Source organism: Podarcis raffonei, chromosome 4 (genome assembly GCF_027172205.1).
Source record: "Podarcis raffonei isolate rPodRaf1 chromosome 4, rPodRaf1.pri, whole genome shotgun sequence".
NCBI lineage: Eukaryota > Metazoa > Chordata > Lepidosauria > Squamata > Lacertidae > Podarcis > Podarcis raffonei.
In genome coordinates, this window is record NC_070605.1 from 68,109,185 (window position 1) to 68,125,265 (window position 16,081).

Here is a 16,081-nt window from a genome sequence, read left to right on the forward strand (position 1 = left end):
GAGCTGAATTAGTCATTTGTACTGTAGGGGATAGGGAAAATACTCTATAAAAATATATTTCAAGTAATTTGATTTTGGCTTGCCCTGGCTCTGCAGGAAATGAGGAGTAGCATTTGTTTTCACTTAGCTGTGCTGGGGAAAAGGTTAGAGACTATCCAGAATTATTATTTTTTTACATTTTTTTAATGTTATCTTAGATTTGCCCTAGATTTTAAATGTGACTTCTTTCCTGTCACTTCCACCAATACCCTGGAGGCAGCTATTGGCCAAGATACAATATATTAAATGACTGTAGTTTTACTATTTGAGGGTTTTTCTCAGATATTCTACCAGTAGAAGAAAGTTATGTTCGAGACTGAAACCTGGCCTGTGATGTTTCACCTCAGAAGAAACCCCCCACCTCTCCTTTTAGTTTGTTGTTGTTACATGATGAGGTAATAAAGAAGTATGAGATTAAAAGTGTGTTTTCCAGCTCATTCCAAAATTGCATTTCCCTTTTTTTTTTTTTTAAATATTTTTATTCAAAAATTTTTCCATATAAACATAACATACATAAACATACAAAAACATAAACAAAAACAAAACAAAAAACATGTACCATTTCATATCCTAATTTCTTATACCTTCCTTCCCCGACTTCCTCATGCCTCCCTTTTCTGTATTCCAAATTCTTATCAATTACTCAGCAAATCTTCCCTTATTTTAATTTAAATTTAAGCTAACCTCCCTTATTCTCCTTGTCTTGACCATTGCTAATAGTAACCATTTACTTTCAATCCATCATCATTCTAGCTTTCATTGACTTTATGGTATTTCTTTAAATAGTCCTTAAATTTTTTCCATTCTTCTTGCGCTGTTTCTCTTCCCTGGTTTCGGATTCTGCTCGTCATTTCTGCCAAACCCATGTAGTCTATCACCTTCATCTGCCATTCTTCCAGTGTGGGTAGATCTTGCGTCTTCCAGTACTTTGCAATGAGTATTCTAGCTGCTGTTGTAGCATACATAAAGAAAGTTGTATCTGTCTTTAGCACCCCTTGGCCAACAATACCCAAGAGAAAGGCCTCTGGTTTCTTGGTGAAAGTATATTTAAATACCTTTTTAAGTTCATTATAGATCATTTCCCAGAATGCCTTAATCTTCGGGCACGTCCACCAAAGGTGAAAGAATGTACCTTCCTTTTCTTTACATTTCCAACATTTATTGTCAGGCAAATGGTAAATCTTTGCAAGCTTGACTGGGGTTATGTACCACCTATAGATCATTTTCATAATATTTTCTCTTAAGGCATTACATGCCGTAAATTTCATCCCGGTGGTCCACAACTTTTCCCAGTCAGCAAACATGATGTTATGACCAATGTCCTGAGCCCATTTAATCATACTTGACTTAACCGTTTCATCCTGTGTATTCCATTTCAGCAGCAAATTATACATTTTTGACAAATTTCTAGTACTGGGTTCTAACAGTTCTGTCTCCAATTTTGATTTTTCCACCTGGAAGCCAATTTTACTGTCCATTTTAAACACTTCATTTCAAAATTGCATTTCCCTCACCAGAAAGCAGGACAATCTTTAAAGGTCTTGGTACTCAGGATGGGGTCGGGGGGAATAAATATTTCAGAACTGATTCTTATGCTCAAGGACCACAGTTCAAAAGTCAATCAAGGGCATAGGCTCAGAGGGGGACAAGAATTGTGCCTCTCCACTCTGGCTAGGAGCTCACCAATCTACTCTTCTTGCCAAGTGTTCAAGGGAGCTGAGGTGCAGCTCTGAAGACAATTAAGCCTGTGAACCTGAGATGCCGTCTACCATGCATACGCACGGACAGATTGTTCCATTGAATAATATTTATATCCCACCTTTCTTCCATGATGAAACCCAAAGCAACATGTATATCATTCCCAAGCAGTCTCCCATCCAGGCGTTGACCAAACCCAGACTTCATCTCAGCAATTTGGTGTCTTCAGACCGTATCCTGGGATCAGTCTACTTCCCGTCCATGGCACTTTTGAATCTGTTAATCCCCAAGGCCATTCTGGTACATTTCTACATTGATCTGCATTTTTTTAAGATCGGCCTCTGAAAAATTGCATTGCATGGAACACTCCTAAACCCAAAATACGCCTTTTTAAACAAAGTACAGTTGTACCTCAGGTTAAGAACTTAATTCGTTCTGGAGGTCCATTCTTAACCTGAAACTGTTCTTAACCTGAGGTACCACTTTAGCTAATGGGGATTCCCACTGCCACTGCACAATTTCTGTTCTCATCCTGAAGCAAAGTTCTTAACCTGAAGCAATATTTCTGGGTAAGCGGAGTCTGTAACCTGAAGCGTATGTAACCTGAGGTACCACTGTACCATGTCGCAAATTTGCAGGGGTTCTAATTCTGGCTTATAATTTACGTTTTGATCGGCCCATCAATCTGGGAGGTATGTATCAGGTCAGTTCATATCAGAATTTACAAATGCCTCAAGAATCCCTAGCAATGCGTTTGATTTGGATATATTTGCAGTTCTCTCGTGCATGCCAAAAATATGAACACATGCTAAAAGTGTTAACAGATTTCAGACACCCCTCCATAGAAAAGTATTTCTCCAAAACGCATTGTTTGAAATCCAGGCCACAGCCATGTCTTCCAGGACTTGCTAGTGTGTAATTAACTTCAGTAGACATTAGCCTGCCTCCTATTCAACTTGCACCAGTTAACCAACATGTTAGAACACACCCTGGATATTAGTAAACATTTTGTAGGCATGCATTTTTTTGCTAATTTGTGTAATTACTATGCCAGCAAGGATTCTAATAAAAATACATTTGATGTCTCATGACAAATTTTGTTTTGTTTAGTTTTTCTTTCTGGTTTTTTGCATACAGATCCTTTGCATCTTTAATGTAATCCAAATCCAGACTTGTAAACATGTTTGATGTCTGTGGTATTTGGTGTACATGTTTATGGATGACATGATGCAATATGTGTCACAATAATCTCTGCTTCTTTTCCACCACAGTTCACTCCTTTAATTGAGGGAAATAGTATTATTTTCCAATATTTACTCAGCAGCACAAATATCCTTTTTGTTGTTTTTGATATACAGTGGTACCTCGGGTTAAGTACTTAATTCGTTCTGGAGGTCCGTTCTTAACCTGAAACTGTTCTTAACCTGAAGCCCCATTTTAGCTAATTGGGCCTCCCGCTGCCACCACCACGCCGCCAGAGCACAATTTCTGTTCTCATCCTGAAGCAAAGTTCTTAACCTGAAGCACTATTTCTGGGTTAGCGGAGTCTGTAACCTGAAGCGTATGTAACCTGAAGCGTATGTAACCTGAAGCGTTTGTAACCCAGGTACCACTGTATTTATTTCTGCAGACATACACATTTCACACACTTGTTGTGTATCACCTTATCTATTCGTCTGAAGCATAATAGTCACTTAGATCACTATTTTAAGTTGCTTTGGGTTGCCCTGGGCAAAATCAAGCAACTAACCAATTTAATAATTAATAATAATCAGTGCTTTTTTTCTAGAAAAAGAAGTGCCAGAACTCACCATGAACACCTCTCTTGTTCTCTTAGGATGGCAATGGCGCCCACCTGAGAGGTGCCGGAACTGAGTTCCAGTGAGTTGCCCCTGAAAAAAAGCCTGGCAATAATAATATTTAGATGTGACAAAAAGCACATCTTCATCAATTCAAATTAATCACCATATTAGAAAAAGCATACCAAGTCATCTAAGGATCAGGGTTTTCCATATTATTCTTTGACTGAACTAGAATTCTACAAATGCAGCATTTTTGGCGGGGCCACCGCTTTGTTTTAATAGAACCAAGAAATTCCAGGATTTTTTATTTTGAAGTGGGAGGGAAGACAGTTCAATATTAAATTAAAATCACTAGGGATCCTAACAACTGATAAGACATTGGTTGTTAATACAGAATGGTAGGGGAACTTGGAAACTCAGTGTTCAGGGCTCAGTCTCACCGTGGTACCTCGGGTTACATACGCTTCAGGTTACAGACTCCGCTAACCCACAAATAGTACCTCGGGTTAAGAATTTTGCTTCAGGATGAGAACAAAAATCGTGCTCTGGCAGTGCAGCGGCAGCAGGAGGCCCCATTAGCTAAAGTGGTGCTTCAGGTTAAGAACAGTTTCAGGTTAAGTACAGACCTTTGGAACGAATTAAGTACTTAACCCGAGGTACCACTGTAGTTCTTAGTTCAGTTTGACGGCTTCCTCCGTACCCTAGCTCTGCTCTCCAGGCACAGCAAACTTAAAGTGGACTGTGCTTCTCCTTTATCAGTTCCCCTTGACTACAACAGCAGTCTTTTCTTTCTTCCTTTCTCTTGCCTGTTCATGGTGGTTGAGGTCAAATCTCCTTGGCCTCAACTCCTGAGGGAGTTTCTCTACCCAAGTTTAGCTCTTACATATAGGAATGCAATCCAGTATTTCTGACTTTTGACATCGATACGAACCATGCATAGAGTTGAGAGGAGGGGCATATTGAGATCTTGGCAACATCAAGGGTCATTCTGCTCATTCTGCTAGCTGAAAGGAACAAGCTGCCACCGCCATTCCATATATAGAAGGGGATTGGACCGGCAGCTGAATCAGCTTCAATGCTGCCAATGGAACATCATCAAGCAGCATAATTGTGGGCAGTAGGGTAGCTCATGGGTGCAGGATAGGCTGGGTGGACCACACAGCTCTATCCAATATCTAATTCCTGCTCACCACTCTGCCAGCTGCTCACTGCCTGTTCAAGTGCTGCAATGCAGCCACCGGGGTAACTCCTGCACACATTGCATGGGTGGTGCCTGATGGAATGGTGTGGCCTCGGCTGGCTGCTTGCTCACTCAGGACTTTCCCAACGGCCCTATTGCCAACTCAGACCAGCAGCAAGCAAGCAAGGAATGCTGCTTGAGTTTCAGCTCAAGAGGGCGAGAACAGCAGGGAGGGAAGAGCCAAGAGAAGATTTGGCGTCTCCTGCCTGAGCTGGCCATCTCAGTCTGCCTAATGATAGAACCGGCCTTGTTTCCCACTTAGGCAAGAAAGACCTCGTTCAATCCATTGTTTATCTTGGATTTGGGGTGAATAAAACTTGCTTCCCCAAACCTACAACATCTTCCTTCTGCCACGGCTTTTGCCAACAACAGATTTATTTATTTATTTGCAATTTCAATGCACAACAGGCATTCCAGCCTAAAAGAATTGCTCAACCTGCTCCAAAAAAAGCTTCAGATTAACATCTATATTCATATTCCTTAGCATTGAGGCGTATTCTCAAAAGGAGCCCGTTCCCTTGGAATTGGTTGAGAATTTTTATTTTTGCAGTTTCTCTTTATTTTTCTTATCTACTGTCAGAGCAGCTACATTTTTGAAGTTGTTACCTCTTGTTTGGGTGCTGGAAGTCAAAACTGAACTTGTGATTTGATGGCAGTCCCCCATTAACAATGGTCTTTATAAGCATTGTCTGATGAATTCACTGCAGGATCCAGTCACAAGAACAGCTGCATTGTTAGCAGGGAAAGTTGTGTCTGCATCATCATCTTTGGTCCCAGCAAAGGAAATGCAAATAATTAGTGGAAGGAGCGTCTGGCAATGTTTTAATGTTCCATCGTGAAAGTCTCTCACAACTCACCTCTGTTCAGCATAAGCTCATTTCTTCTGACTGCAGAACATCTGCCACAGAAAACTTCTAAATAATTAGTTTCTAAAGAAAGGGGGGGGGGAGCTCAGATGATGTACTGAAGCTGTCCTGGGGGAAAGGTACTCTATCTTAGTTGTCCAAAGCAATTAAATCTTATTAGAAAGAGAGGGACACAATAGCAGCAATTTTCTCCTGTTATCGCTGTTTTAGACAATTGAATAGTTTTATGGCATGCAAATGTAGCAAAATCAGTTCTTTACACAAGAACACCATTGTTAATTCTTCAATACTTCATTGATGCTGGGTAGAATTAAGCAAAATCATAGGCCAAAACGTGCATTGCAAAACTGCCCATCTTCAGTTAAATGGAACAATCTGAATGGATCCAGAAGGCATGATTTAATCAGAAATGCTGTAATATCCCACGTATGTAATTTTGCAGTGATGAAAAGCAGCTTTGCAACCCAGTATGTATGAAATCACTAATGCAACACAGATTTGACTTGTAAAATTAGCTGACATCACACCATGTTTTTCAAAATCTGACATTACATCAAGTGGGCTTGAAGATGAAGTCTCCGAGGAATAAATTAGTGTCAAATAAGGCTGCGTTTTTAGCATACAGTGGGTTAGCTAGGTTATAGTAGCACAACACACAGAAAGCCAGCATAAAACAACAGAATAAGTTAAGATGATAGCTTGTTGGGAGAAATGTAGGTTCTTTTGAGGCAAAAAGGAAAAGCCCTCTAAAATGTCAAAAGCTTGCTGATTTTGAATTTCCACAAATGAATCAATTCAGCAAAAGATACTTTCTTCATTTACTCTCTGTTGAACAATATTTGCTACTAGTATAGCAACACTACTCAGAGAAAATACCTTTTTTTTCATAGCACTTCACTCAGTCAGAACAAACCAAGATTGGTTTAAATTTAAATGCCTGGATGCTGAACTGACCATAGAGAAGGTGTTAGGGAAGCCTCTCTGGAGAAGCTGTTCAATAGCTGAGATCCCAGCACTGGAAAAGCCACCTCACTTCATTTGGTGAGGTTACCCAAGCAGGCTTCCAAAGAGGATCTTAAGGTTTGGGTAAAAACACAAGCAGAGCTCTTCAGGATCAGGCCAAAGCCTCATCTAGTCCCACATTCTATTTATACAGCAACCAACCAGATACTGACAGGAAGCTGACAGGCAGGAACAGGACACAAGCACAATAACATAAGCAGAAGATGACAGACTTTCTTCAGCAGTCTGTCACTTGTTCACTTCTTGAATCTTAATTCACTCTCTTCACTGGACTCATAGACACAAGATAAAGACTGCATGCCCTCCAACATTTCTCCAATGAAAACACAGATGTATTATTATTATTATTATTATTATTATTATTATTCCCCGCCCATCTGACTGGGTTGCCCTAGCCACTCTAGGCAACTTCCAACATATATAAAAACATAATTAAACATTAAACACTTCCCTATACAGAGATGTCTTCTAATGGTTGTATAGTTACTTACGGTATCTCTTTAGCCTGCACAACTCCATAGCCTCCAACATTCCTCTGATGAAAATAGGGACGCCCTGAGGAAAAGCGAGACATTCCGGGATCAAATCAGAAACCGAGATGGCTTCGTAAATCCAGGACTGTCCTTGGAAAATAGGAGGGACTGCATTAGTCCAAGGCTCAGCAAGGTGGGCCTTTCAAACATCCACTGTTCCTGTGCAACTACTCAAACTTCTGGTGCCATTCTTATTTTCTGTTGAAGGCAATATGCCTCTGAATACCACTTACTGTGAATTGCATGTGTGGGCGGTACTTTTGTACTCAGCACCTGCATGTGGGCAATATTAATCTCATTAACCACTGTGAACAGGGTTTGCCATATTCCGAAAAGTGAAAATTCGGACAGAGTTTTTTCTTGGGAACATCTACCAAATAAACATTCATTTTGGTGCTTTTCTTATATTTTTTAAAAGAATTTTTTAAAATAAACAAATACCCCAACTTGCCATACATCCGGGTTTACCCAATTCAGCAGAAATCTGGCCAAACGCCATTTTGGGGGGAAACCCAGACATATGGCAGCCCTAACTGTGAGGAAAGGATTCTGGACTATGACAGAAATTTGGCCTGATCCAATAGGGCGCTTCTTAAGTTTGTTTGTTTGTCCCAAATCTGGATAAAATAACTCCATTGAGAGTTTCATCACAACAAAGATTATTTGGGACATTTTGTGGATTCCCTCCAAACCTTTTGAGGTTTGATGGCCTTGTCCTTGAACAATAAAGCTAAACCCATATGCACAAGCAGTACAATTCTAATAATTCCTTGTTGAGTTAAATGAGGCTAACTCCTGCATAAACAAAAATGGTAAGCAGTTGGCTATAGTCTAGAGCTTTAACCATGAACATATTTTCCTTTCAGTAACCCTCACATTTGTACCACGGCCTGTGACATTAAATATTGTTTTGCTATCCTCATCTTGAGCACAACATTTAAACCACAAATTCCAGTGTAGTTAACATGGAGACAGGTCTGTGCTGTCTTCAAAAGAAATGAAAGGCAGCAGAAATGTTATGCATTTCAGTGGAAACAGCATTTTAAGCATTGGCCGGTACAAGAAGAAAAATCTTTTCCTTTTACTCAGTGGAAGGAATGCTGTCTACTAAGCAAAAACAGAAGGGTAGGTAATATTATTTGCATAGGAAAAAAAGAACCAAAATAAGCAGACACTAAATATAAAAGAATTTGCAGCTGTTTTTTTCCTTTGCAAACCCAGTTCAATCAAGGGTGCTGAAACACACCATTAGCAAACTCCTCTGGCATATCCACCAGTGAGGTGCTGAGTCAGCTTTCAGTTCTAGCTGATTACATTTCCTATATTTCCATGTCTCTCTCTCTCTCTCTTTCTTTGTGGTTCTTCTGGTTTTCTGATGATTACAAGTCCAAAATTACCGTTGGAATGCTTGCGCCTGACAATTTGCAAAGCAGTAGAGATTGGGCAGGGGAAAAGAGAATTGGATTAAATCATTAGGAATTGAGAGGGAAAGTTTTTTTAGCTTTCCCTTTCAGAACTGGCACCAAAAAAAGCCAAGAAGGTTGGATAAAGGATCACTCTCCTCACATTTTCCTCACTTGCAGGTGTCTAGGAGATATTCTCCAGGCTTCAGTAGGAATCCTGTAACTGTGAGCAGCTTTATCACGTGTTTAAATGACCCAAGGATATGTGCAGGGGTCAACTGCATTGATGGAATTGGCCCCTGATTCATTGGGCACCACCTACACAACTGGACACCTCACCAAGTCATTTCCACGAGCTCTTAGCCATTCATATAGACTTAGAAGCTGCCCATTGTATAGAGCAGTTTCCAGTTCTTTTAAATTTCTCCCTCACCCCCCAGCCCCCATGAGGCAAAAGTGAAACATATCCGTAAAAAGCACGAGACCTCCAATTTTAGCACCCGTTTTGTCTACCTAGGCTGCAATCTTAAGTTGACCATTTGTATTTCTTATGTAGGATACAGAAATGGATTTCTTTTTAGGTGTTCTTTAGACACTCGTGAGTCACAAATTCATTGTTTTAGCTCCCGTCTGTAGAGATAAGGGCATGCCTCTTATTAGTGACAATCTATTTAGCATGCTGTAATTAACTCTGAAATGGTACTCACTAATTTCCAGATAGAATTAACTATGGTTCATTGGGGAGGGGGGAATTATGCACTCTGTTTAATGTGCAGCCATAATTATTTTAAGCAATCACTGCTCACATTTACATACTAAGAAATGATTGAGGGAAATGCAATCTAAGACAGTTCTTATGTTCTTTGATTCATTATTTTAATAATCAGTGTTGTTGCCACATGGTTCTTAAGGGTGCAATCCCATACCTACCTACCTACCTACCTACCTACCTACCTGGGAGTAGGTCCCATTTATCTTGATCAGACATTTCTGAGTAGGTATGTATCAGATGGTAGTGTAAATGGTGTTGTTTTTAATTCATTTCTGAAATATGGCTGCTATTTTCATAGTTGGTGTAATAGTGAAGACAGCCCACCAAGGAATTTATTAGACGAACATCTGACATGAATATTATGGTTTTTCTAAGGTCAATTAAAAATTTAATGGTACCCAGCAGTTGGAACCAAAAGTTCTAAATGTATCCAACAGCTGGAATCCAAAGTATGATAGCTCATGTTAGAGGTACAGATGTCAACAGAGAGCCTGAATTAGTAATCTTTATCTCAAATGGGTCCTCTACTGAGTCCCAAGAGGAAGAGTAAACATTTCTTCATCATATTGCTTAGCAACAGTTATTAGGTGATTAATTCTTAGCAATGACACTGCCTGAAGAGTGCTGAAGCATTTGAGCTACGCTTGCATTTTGAGCTGTGACTTTCTTCAGAAATGTCTGATTGACTTACTTTCTTTTTCTTAAATGGAAGCTAATAGTCTGGGTCTTTTGCTGGCCTTGGCTCTCCCAAATCCTACCCCTTCTGCCCTTCCATTTGTGGCTCTGGGGGCATAGTAGCTTGTATTGACAACTTCTGGAGAATGGGCTGTAGCCATGAAAAATATATCTTTATGGTGTCTTAGGGCTGCTTGCGGTTTTTTACTATATGTCTGCCTTCATCAAATTATGAAATTGCTATGCACCTCTGGCTGAAGTGGTTTCTCTGTGGCTTGCTAAAACAAAAGCCTGAGAAGTAATACAGAGAGCCAGCTTGGCATAGGGGTTAGAGACCTGGGGACTGAGGGTTCTAATCCCCACTCAGCCTTGAAGCTCACTGGGTGACCTTGCATTAGACACAATCTCTCAGGAGGGAGGAAACTCGTGTACACACTTGACTTCTTTGGAGGAAAGGTAGGGCACAAATACATACAAGTAAATAAGTAAGTGAATGAATGAATGAATGAATGAACTGCAAAGGAAGGACAGCTGCCAATGCATGAAGCTAGCATGGGTACAGGGCTCTGCTGGAAAGGGTGTAGACAGTCCACTTTCCATCTGATGGGTCTCCACTTCAGTTTTAAAATTTAAGTCGACTGCAAAACTGTGGGCTACAGAGGGCTTGTTTGCAGCAAGCTGCAGTTGCCATTCCAAATCCTGTTGTGGTGTTCATGTTGAATGCCTCATGGGAGATGGTTGTGTAGGCGTAACAACTGTGGTGTGAAGGGAACCACCCTTGTGATTATGAAGCTTAACCAGAAGTTAAATTAATGTTATATGCGCAGCTTAAACCTTGCTGTGTAACAAATTATAAGGCTAGAATTAAAAAGAAATCTCAGTTATGTGAGCTCCATTAGAACAGTCCAAATGACATATGCCAGAACACAAATAATAATAATAACAACTTATTAAATTGAGGGACCACTTTTTCTTGCCAAAGGCAACTCAAAGCAACAGCTTTAATTTCCATAGAAAAAACCACCCCCACCTTCCTGCTGCCTTACAACCAATGGGAGGGCACTGCCTATCAACCTTCTCCTCCTCAGCCTCAGTGATGCCCTTTCGGGACTCAGCAGAGAGGAGGATGGAGACAAAACTAAAATTGGTTTGCTCTTCCTGTCATTGGCTCTGATTCCACCTATGGTTTGTTTTCCTGTCTTCTGCCCAACCAGTTCCCGTGGGCACCAACCACCACTGAATTTTAAAATACAAAAACTGTAAATCCAGAGCAGATGAACAATAAAATAATGGAGGACAAGGCCAGATTTATTTCTTATAAGAGAAATCCTGATACTTCTAGATTTCTTTATTCAGCGTTGAGAGATTTTCGCTTCAGAGGTGGGCAGTACCACAATGAGCTCCACTAACCCTGCTTTTGCTTTTTATTATTGAAACTTGGAAGTCTCTTTGCTTGTTGAACAACAATATATATTTGAACAGCTGTTCTTTATTCATCCCTTTTAAGAGGTTAAAAAAAGCATGTTTCTGGAAGAGATGTGTGAGAAAATACATATAAATAAAATGTTCTTATTCCTCTGTGTAATTTATTCCCATAAAGATGAGGCAGCGATGGACAACTTGGACGTTATTAAAAGAGGATTAGGTAAATTAATGGAGAACAAGGCTATCAATGGCTGCTTCCACTGCCAGAGCCAGGATGACCCTGAATGCTAGTTACTGGGGTCATAAGTCTGGAGAATATTACTGCTTGCAAGGTTCCCCTGGGCATCTACTTAGCCACTGTGAGAACAGGATGCCGGAGTAGGTGGGTCTTTGGTCTGATCCAACACGATCCTTCTTATGGTCTTACCTTCTCTCCACCCCAGCCTATTGGGTTGTTGTTTTTCCACCAGCACTATGACAATACCAGCTCCATCCAAGGAAGAAAGGGGAGAAAGATATGTCCTTCCAGAGGTTCTAAAGCTAGGACCTAGATTTCTCAAATAAGTAATTTGAGATCTGATTTTCTGTGCATGTGATTGGAACATAAGGGTTCACATACACAGTTTAAGTCTTCTGCTTTTCATAACTATGCAAGTGTTTCCCATCAACACTGGTAGGTGGTCCTTGATGGAATGCTTCCATGCTGTGTATTCTGGCCCCTTCCGTCAATAAGCCTCAATGTAAGCACTGCAATTGCTGTCTCCAACATAGTCTGCCATGTTGAGATCTTAAGAAAACAGCTCCTTTGAACTGCATTGCAGAAATTGAAATGTGCCTTCAGCATGTGGTAATCGGAAATAAACAGGTTCTTATACTTCAGGCTACTGGAAACAAATGGCTAGGTTGTGCTCACAGACAGGACCAACTTCCCTCCACCAACAACCAAAAAAATGCACTAATTGTGGGTGTATAATGGGTTCTTTTTTCCTTAATTGATTTTCCATCATAAGAGGAAATTTGGGTTAAATGTATATTAAAAAGTACAGACTGGCATTTTGATGACAACAGCATCATGTGGACAATGCATTAAACACGTGCATGGATATGACCAATTCCTCAATAAACATCTGCCTGGAAGCACCATTTGTTTCTGTGGAAACACATCACCTCTACTTGACCATGTTCTTACTTATGCAAAGACACATATTCCCAAAGAGAAGAAATCTGCCACTCGAAGCATATCCATTCACTTTGACTGCTTTAGCAGTTTCTTTCTACTATCAGAGTCACAAGATTTTGGATGGTGCTTTAACAAAACCCCAACATTTAGTGCAACCCCAAATGCTGTTTAGACCAACCCCCATTTTCTCACACTATACTTTTAACTGGTCTTAATGGTTCTAGCTGCTGTTTCATTCTCTGAGTCAATATTGCTTGGGGGTTTTTGTTGTTCTGTTTTATTGCTGGAAATACTTATATTGAGGGGAATTACCGTAAACAAATGTATTAAATAAATAATTTTTTTATTTCATTTTAATCCATTTTGAAATCACAACACCCATTCCAGCATATGATCTTCCAAAGAACTACAGTAAGACTTTTCAATTTAATCACATTAAAAGCCACTTTGCTCCATCACCCATTTTTATGAATGTTTTAAATAATAGGTAAAGATGCCTGTGTAGTGATAGCTATAAGATCTGGACCACACTTCTGTTTAATAACTTGCATGCTCCATTGGCCTCCCCATAAAATTAATCAATGAACCATATAAAATGAGCTACTTTTTTCCTAATTGTACAGAACACAGCATTCCTTTGCCTGCAGGGGTTGTTGTTTTTTGCTTCTTATACACTATGAAGCTAACATCTGGTTAAGAATCGTGCACTTTCACTATCTATGATCATTATTTCCAGTTTTCCCCGAGTGCTCAGCTCAGCAGTGATAATTTTCGGAACATAATGGAATAACCTTGTAAATATCAATCTCAAAGATGGCTTGCTCTTTCCCTGGCACTCTCGATAATCTGAATTGATATTATGATATGGCACACACACACAATAATAGACCATAATAGCTGAAAAATGTAATTGGAAATCATACATTCAGGTGTAGAAACTTCAGGACTATTATCACCCACAGTGTGAACAATGATCTAAAAAGGTAAAATAAAATAAAATGTGTTCTGACTATCAAAGCAAACATAACAATTTGTGTGTGTAACAGCATGTGAACGATTTCTCCCCATGCGGTCTAAAATAATAAAAGGTGAATCGGTGACCCCAGCCTAGCAGCATCATTTAGACATCCATCTTAGTCACTGACTGGAATTTTTGCCTTTACTTGAAAGGCCATAAGATCAAACAGTAGATTTTTTTCTATATTAATTGGAGAATCTGTGCCAGCTGGTTTGAACTGGTTTGGTACTATAATTTAGCACATTAGCTTGTCAACATTTCTACTGAGAGTTGTTAGGCGTTCATAATTCTCAGAGTTCCCTAGGAAGAGGGACTGACTGTTAATGCACTCTGAATATTGTAGCTCTATGATGTATGGAAGTGAGAGCTGGACCATAAAGAAGGCTGATCGCCGAAGAATTGATGCTTTTGAATTATGGTGCTGGAGGAGACTCTTGAGAGTCCCATGGACTGCAAGAAGATCAAACCTATCCATTCTTCAGAAAATCAGCCCTGAGTGCTCATTGGAAGGACAGATCGTGAAGCTGAGGCTCCAATACTTTGGCCACCTCATGAGAAGAGAAGACTCCCTGGAAAAGACCCTGATGTTGGGAAAGATGGAGGGCAGAAGGAGAAGGGGACGACAGAGGACGAGATGGTTGGACAGTGTTCTCGAAGCTACCAGCATGAGTTTGACCAAACTGCGGGAGGCAGTGGAAGACAGGAGTGCCTGGTGTGCTCTGGTCCATGGGGTCACGAAGAGTCGGACACGACTAAATGACTAAACAACAACAATGCGGGAAATAGGTGCGGTTTCCTAATAACTCTCTTCACCCTTAAGAAACCAGAATTCCCAGGATTCTTTGGAGGAAGCCATCATGCCTGTTTAAAATGGTATGATGCTGGGTCACATTGTAACGTGCAGATGGGACTTCCTAGTTTGCTTCGTATTTCTCGGTCTGACAGTGGTGTACCAAATACCCCATTTATGATATTACTGTTATATTCTGCCTTTCCTCCAAGGTTGTCCATGGTTCTCCTCTCACCCTTTGTAGCCTCACATCCTGGTAAAGTAGGGTTAGCTCACCCAAGGTAAACTCTATGGGCAAGTGGGGATTATGAACTTCAGTCTCCTCAACTGCCCATCTCCAGTGCTGATAATCTCCAACCACTGCACCCCATTACAATAGATGCAATTTCTTCAAGGGATACACTTCCCCTAGCTGCTCTCCTGTGCTTTTTTATAATTGAAGTACTGACAAACAGACATTTAACCAGCACAGAATTTTTTCCAAGCCTAGAGATGGGAGAAGCTGCAGGTGGAGGGAGGACACATCTCTGCACCTGAGGGACCTTTGGCCAAACCCTGTTCATTAGGTATTTCAACTAAGATCTATGGCCACTGGTCCCATCACCTCCTGGCAAATAGAAGGGGAAGAAATGGAGGCAGTGAGAGATTTTACTTTCTTGGGCTCCATGATCACTGCAGATGGTGACAGCAGTCACGAAATTAAAAGACGCCTGCTTCTTGGGAGAAAAGCAATGACAAACCTAGACAGCATCTTAAAAAGCAGAGACATCACCTTGCCAACAAAGGTCCATATAGTTAAAGCTATGGTTTTCCCAGTAGTGATGTATGGAAGTGAGAGCTGGACCATAAAGAAGGCTGATCGCCGAAGAATTGGTGCTTTTGAAATATGGTGCTGGAGGAGACTCTTGAGAGTCCCATGGACTGCAAGAAGATCAAACCTATCCATTCTTAAGGAAATCAGCCCCGAGTGCTCACTGGAAGGACAGATCGTGAAGCTGAGGCTCCAATACTTTGGCCACCTCATGAGAAGAGAAGACTCCCTGGAAAAGACCCTGGTGTTGGGAAAGATGGAGGGCACAAGGAGAAGGGGACGAGAGAGGACGAGATGGTTGGACAGTGTCCTCGAAGCTACCAAAATGTGTTTGACCAAACTGCGGGAGGCAGTGGAAGACAGAAGTGCCTGGCGTGCTCTGGCCCATGGGGTCAGGAAGAGTCGGACACGACTAAACAACAACAACACTGAAGGTCGTAGCTCATTGGTGGAGCCTCTGTTGGGCGCGGAGAAGGTTCCAGGTGCCATCTAGAAACCGAGCTAGATGGGCCAAGGGGCCGGCTCAATAGAAGGCGCCTTCGTATCTCCGGGCGCACCTGAGGGCGCACGCGCACCACTACAAGCGTGTATTCCTTAGAGCCCCAATGGTGTTACTCGAGAGATATCCTTCCCCTGGGAGAGAGAATTGGTTTCAAGGCGCATGTAGAGAGCCACACAATGCCCGGGAACCTCCAGGCACCTGAAGTTTCCTCGCCCTGCCTTGCTGCCCCCCTCAGAAAGGCGTCCGAGGCGAAGAGCTGCCTCCGCGGAGCTTCCAGCCTCCCCGGCCTGGCGACCCGCGGCGG